Genomic DNA, 6,643 nt, shown 5'->3' on the forward strand with positions numbered 1-6,643 from the left:
ACCACGAGTGATACTATGTTTCCACCAGCTGGTAACAGACTAACTGAAACTGCAAGCAAGCCCCCAAATTAAATGCTTTCATTTGTAAGAATTGCTTTGACCATAGTATTTCTTTACAACAAGAGAACAGTAACTAAGACACCTAAAATAGGTTCAAACTCCTTGTTTCATAGATTACAATTTTTATTAAGCTCACTGAACATGGTGCTAGCTCTCAGGTATTCATGTGGGCTTGTCGTCAGCAGAGCTGAGCCTACACACAGGCAACCATGTCTAAATAACCTGCAGTTGGCCTTGATCTTGGCACCACCTACTTCTGTGTGGGTATCTTCTAGCATGGAAAAGTGGAAATAATTGCCAATGACCAGGGTAACTGCACCATGCTGAGCAATGTTGCTTTTACTGACACAGAATGATTAATTGGGGATGTGGCCAAGAATTAGGTTGCAACATACTCTACCAACCCAGTTTTTGCTGCCAAATGTCTGATTAGATGTAGGTTCAATGATGCTGTTGTTGAATCTGATATGAAGCACTGGCCTTTCATGGTGGTGAATGATGTAGCCAGGCCCAAGGTACAAGTACAAAGGGGAGACAAAGAAGGTGTCCTCAATGGTTCTGACAAAGATGAAGAAAATTGCAGAAGCTTACCTAGGAAAAACTGTTACCGATGCTGTGGTCACAGTGCCAGATTATTTCAATGACTCTCAGTGGCAGACAAGAAAAGATGTTAGAACTATTACTGGCTTCAATGTACTTTGAATTATCAATGAACCAATTGCTACTGCTATTGCTTATGGCTTAGATAAGAAGGTCAGAGCTGAAAGGAATGTGCTGATTTTTGACTTGGAAGGTGGCACTTTTGATGTGTCAATCCTCACTATTGAGAATGAAATTTTTGAAGTCCAATGAACATCTGGAGACACCCACTTGGGTGCAGAAGACTTTGACAACCGAATGGTAAACCATTTCAATGCTGAGTTTAAGCGGAAGCACCAGAAGGTCATAGTGAGAACAAGGGAGCTGCCTGGCACCTCCCCACTGCTTGTGAGCATGCCAAGAGCACCCTCTCCTCCAGCACTCAGGCCAGTATTGATATTAATTCTCTCTCTGAGGGAAGTGATTTCTATATGTCCATTACCCATGCTCAATTTGAGGAGTTGAATGCTGCCCTGTTTCATGGCACACTGTACCCTGTAGAGAAGGCCCTTAGAGATGTAAAACTAGACAAGTCACAGATCCATGATCTTGTTCTTGTGGGCGGTTCTACCATAATCCACAAGATTCAGAAACTTATGAAAGACTTCTTCAGTGGAAAAGAACTGAATAAGAGCATTAACCCAGATGAAGCTGTTACCTATGGTGCAGCTTTCCAGTCAGCCATTCTCTGGAGACAAGTTTGAGAATATTCAGGATTTGCTGCTCTTAGATGTCACTCTTCTTTCCTTTGGGATTGAAACTACTGGTGGAGTCATGACTGTCCTCATCAAGAACCATACCACCACTCCCACCAAGCAGATCCAGACTTTCACACCTACTCTGACCACCAGCCATGTGTATTCATCCAGGCAAATGAAGGTGAAAGGGTCATGACTACAGAAAACAACCTGCTTGGAAAGTTTAACCTCACAGGCATACCTCCAGTACCCTGTGGGATTCCTCAGATTGATGTTACTTTTGACATTGATGCCAGTGGCATCCTCAATGTTTCTGCTGTAGTTAAGATCACAGGAAAGGAAAACAAGATTACCATCACCAATGAAAATGAGCACATAGTCCAGGAAGCTGAGAAGTACAAAGCTGACAATGAGGAGAGATAAGGTTTCCTCTAAGAGTTCACTGGAGTCTTATGCCTTCAACGTGAAAGCAACTGTTGAGGATGAGAAACTTCAAGGCAAGATCAGTGATGAGGACAAAGAGAAGATTCTTGACAAGTGCAAAGAAATCATCAGATGTCTGGATAAGAACCAGACTTTAGAGAAGGAAGAATTTGAGCATCAGGAGAAAGAACCAGTTAAAATCTGCAACCCTATCATTACCAACCTGTACCAGAGTGCTGGTGGCATGCCTGGAGGAATGCTTGGTGGGTTCCTTGGTGGAAAAGCTCCTCGACCTGGTGGTTTTTCAATGGTCCCACCATTGAAGAGGTAGATTAAGTCAGTCCAAGTAGAGGGTATAACATTGTTCCACCAGTGATCCAAAACAAATAATATGGAATAATAAAACTATTTAAATAGGCAAAAAAAGAAAAGAAAAGAAAAGGAACCAGAGAGTTCAAGAATAGCGGAGAGCTGCCTGGAGAGATACCAATCTGAGACAAATTAGCACAAGTTCAAATGGCCCACTGGAGCCAGAACTAGAGACCACCACGTATGCACAGGAACTGTTCCACCACGTTTTATTATTACCAAAGCATAATTGCTTTAACTAGACCTTCAAATGCTATCATAAATAGATAGGAAGCTTTGTCTAGTCCTTGATTTTAGTGGAATTGATTCAAGTCTCTCTCCATGTTGTTTGATGTTGGCTACTGGTTTTCTGTACATTGCTTTTTACTATGCTTAAGTATGAACCTTGAACTCCTGATCTCTCCAAGACTTTTAACATGAAAGTTTGTTGAATTCTGACTGTCTTTCAAAAGCCATCTGCACATTCATTAAAATCCTCATTAAAATGCCAACATAATTTTTATAGACATTGAAAGAGGAATTTTCAACTTCGTATAAAAAACCATAATCATAAAAACAGTACTGAACAATAAAAGAACTTTAGAAGGAACAACCACCACAAACCTCAAACTCTACCATAGAACAATAGTTATAAAAATTACATGGTATTGGTACAGAACCAACCTATAAATGGATATCAGCCTTAAAATCGAGGATGTCTATGCTACGCTCCACAGACCCAAAGAAGCTAAACAAGAGGAAAGGCACTAGCAAACATGCTTTAATCTCACTAAGGAGAGGGAATAAAATAATCATATAAAGCAAATGGAGGGAGGAAATTTAACCAGAGAGAGAATTGGGGATTGTTCTGATCAGGTGTGGGGAGGGACAGGAGAGATGACCAGATGGGCATGAAAAATGAATGGAAGTCTGCAATTTACAGTGAGGAGGGAGGAGGAGATGGAGGGAATCTCTGGGATGAGACTAAGACCTGGCATAAGGGAGGCACCCAAGAGTGAATGGCTGTGACCTTAGCTTTGTCTCACAGCTTTAGAGATAGCCAGACATGAACTACAGTGGAGCAATAGGACACTAACAAATCCACAGAACTTTTGACACAAAGTTTATTCTATATACAATAAATGGAGGTACAGGGGATAGAGCAGAGACTGAGTAAATGTCCAACCAATAACCAGCCCAATTTGAAAACCATCCCATAGGCAAGCAAAAACACCTAACACAATTAATGATCTTTTGTTTTGCCTTACTGATTTCTGTGGGTATTCTAAATAAAAAAAAACTATACCTAAAGATTCACTTTTAATAAATAAGTATGAATTCAAAAAAGGAGACAAGTACCACTGAACTAAATATGTTGCTTAACTAAGAAAATTTTAGCAGACATTAAGAAATTAACAGAGATTTTTAAAATCAGCAGAAATGAGGTGAAATCTGGAAAATATTTCCTTACAATCAGCACACAAAAACTGTATTCTAGATGTGTCCAAAATTGTATTTTATACTGTCAGTAGTGTAAGAGTTGCCTACGTGGTAATGGTCTTAGAGGTGCCAAAGTATTCTGCATAACACCTGAGACTTGATAATGTAAGACAGGAAAGGAATCCATAAATAGGGTCCAGGTGAGCTTACTCCTCTCCTAAAGTGCAGTCACTTTGAATCAGATTATACCATTTTTGAATATGACAGTACAATAGTGACAACTGCTAAAATCAGCAGCAGCAAGAAGGAACCACCCTGTGCTTCTGAGACAATCTGTGTAGTTTGAAGTATTAGGTCAAAGAACTGATCCAAATCCTTTAATAGCCAATAGATAATCATTCCAGATACTGAACACGAAGCTTTTATACCGTAAAAGTTCATTTGTACCTGGCTTAGATTTAGAATGTGCCCTGATTTCTTCCTTTTGGATTAAGAAAGTATTTAGCTCTTCCTGAGTTTATGCTAGCCTGTAGTTGAGAAATTTTGAACCTTAAAAAGTCTTGGTAATTTTAGAGAGATTCTGAATATTAAAAAAAAGATTTTAAGATTTTATGAGTTTAAACTTTTAAAGACTATGGAATTTTTATTAGTTGGAATGTTTCACACTCTGATGTTCATATTAATGGTGTAGGGGGTAAACAAGAAAGGAAAGGTAATATATTTGTGTGTCAAGTTGTCATGGGGTCAGTTCTTCTGATGAGGTTTCTGTCACTTTGATATAAAATATTTGCAACAAGAAAACAACAATTGAAAAAATGCCTCCATAATATTGGGATGCAGGCAAGCCTGGTGAGGATTTTCCTAATAGTGATAGATGTGCAAGTGCCCAGTTCATTGTGGATGGTACCATACAGGGCCATTCGTCCTGGGTTCTATAGAAAACAGTTTTAGCAAGCTATGAACTAAAACCTAGTAAGACTTCTCCATGGCCTCTGTAGGAGTCCTTGCTTCCAGGTTCTCTCCAGTTTTAGTTCCTTCATTAGCTCCCTTCAGTAGACTGATTCAGTATATGTAATCCAAGCAAACTCCTTCCCCACATTACTTGGAATGATAGTGTTTAATGACAGTGATAATAACCCTAATTAAGACAACTGTCTACAAACAGACTTCCTGGTCTTCTGGCTCTTATAATCTTTCTGACTCCTGATTTGCAATATTACTGTAGAACTGTAGTTGTATAAATTTGGGCCCAGCACAGCTGTTACTTGCATTTTGACCCGAACTAGATATCTCTAATGGCTCGTCTGTTGCAAAAAGAGTCTTCTTTGATGGGAATGAGAGCTATACTTCTCTGTGAGTACAGAATAGTCCTTAGAGTTTTAGTTAGAAGCTATATTGATTTAAGAAAATGGCACTATTAGGTTGTTCTTTAGGGTTTGTGACCTCTTTAGCCATGAGTAATTGCTAGGATTACAGTACCAATCATGAATTGTCTCTTATAGAATAGGCACTAAGAGCCAAAGTGCCTCTATTGCACTACTGGGTTTATCTTGTAAACCAGTCATTATTGTGATTTGAAAGCCTTAGTGCTGCCTAAGATTATATTATGCAAATCTAAAAACATAGTTTAAATTTCAAGACTGCTATAACAAGTGAATTATAAATCTAAATAAAGACAAGTTAAAAAAAATACTTCTATTCTGTTTCCACATGACTGGAAGCTCTGAAAACTAGAGATACTTTCAGACATCACTTGTGTAAAAAAAACCCTTGGATTTCTTCTTATGATAACCAACAAGATATAAATGTATGTACTATCTCTGATCTTCACTACATAATCCTAAGGTATCTTTATAGCTCTAATGCAGCAAACAGACACCACAAACTTTCTCTACTTTCTTGTGACCCAAAAAGCCTATAAGAATTGATGTTATATTTCAAAATCCTATGTGCCTAATATGAAAGCCAGGTGAGTTTGACTTCTGTGTTTTGGTTTCAAGACTAGTTGTCATGGTTAATTTTAATAATCAACATAGCTTGACTTAGGTGCAAAAGTTTTGATAATTTACTGCATAAAACTTAAAAATTAGGGTTAAAATAGACATTTTAAAGGATCACCAAAATTTTTATTGAAGAACATCTCTGGATGTGTCATTGGTGAATTTCCAGTAAGAACAGACCCATGCTGATTATAGGTGGCACCATGCATTAGAGAAGAAATCTGGGTCTAATAGAAGGGTAAAATGAGAAAGTCAATTAGGCATTCTCTCCTTGCTCCTTGGTTACCATGAGAGGTTCTGTCATATATGCCTATCATAGATGGTTACATAAGCCTTTAATTTGGATCTTGAGAAGGGAAGATAGACATCTTTAATCCAAATTTTGAGGTTGGAAGACATATCTAAAATATGGGTCATTTTGATTTAAACCACCACATTCTACTCCCCTGCTCCATAAGTTCATAACCATATTATAATGTAGAATTGCATCCTATCAACTTCGAAAGCAATCCATAGTCTATTAGAGTCTCAACAATGTTTAAAACTCCAAAGTTCAAAGTCTCTTCTGAGATCATCCAATCTCTCATGTATAATCACCTGTAAAATATAAATCAAGAGAATATCACACACTTCTTTTTTTCCACTGTGTGACCCACTTCAGTGCCAGCAACCTACATGCACCAAGGCTGGGCAATGGTTAGGAGCCAGTATGCTCTAGCATGGGACACTATGAGAGGACCCACTTCTATTTATACAGTTGTAGAATATATACTGTAACTTTTCAAAGGGAGGAAAGGAAGAATAGTGAGAAAGTACTGGACCAAAGAAAGACCAAAACATTCTGGGCAAACTCTAACCTCTACATCTCCATGTCTGATGTCAAAATGGTTTTGATCTCCAATTCCTTTCAGCTTTGTTGACTGCCATAGAGTTCTCTGTTCTGGGCTGGTTCTCCTTCTGCTTAGCAGCTTTCCTTGGAAAGTATCCTATGTCTCTAGCATATCTAGCATCTTAGCATCTCCAAGGCAACCTGTG

At 38.5% G+C, this 6,643-nt stretch overlaps 2 pseudogenes; one reads left to right on the forward strand and one right to left on the reverse strand.

Annotated features, from left to right (window-relative positions):
• Positions 1–269: 269 nt before the first annotated feature.
• Hspa8-ps35 (heat shock protein family A (Hsp70) member 8, pseudogene 35) lies at positions 270–2,156 on the forward strand (annotated as a pseudogene).
• A 4,093-nt stretch (positions 2,157–6,249) lies between these two features.
• On the reverse strand, positions 6,250–6,363 carry LOC120094463 (small nucleolar RNA SNORA42/SNORA80 family; annotated as a pseudogene).
• Positions 6,364–6,643: the final 280 nt, after the last annotated feature.

Source organism: Rattus norvegicus, chromosome 8 (assembly GCF_036323735.1).
Source record: "Rattus norvegicus strain BN/NHsdMcwi chromosome 8, GRCr8, whole genome shotgun sequence".
Lineage (NCBI taxonomy): Eukaryota > Metazoa > Chordata > Mammalia > Rodentia > Muridae > Rattus > Rattus norvegicus.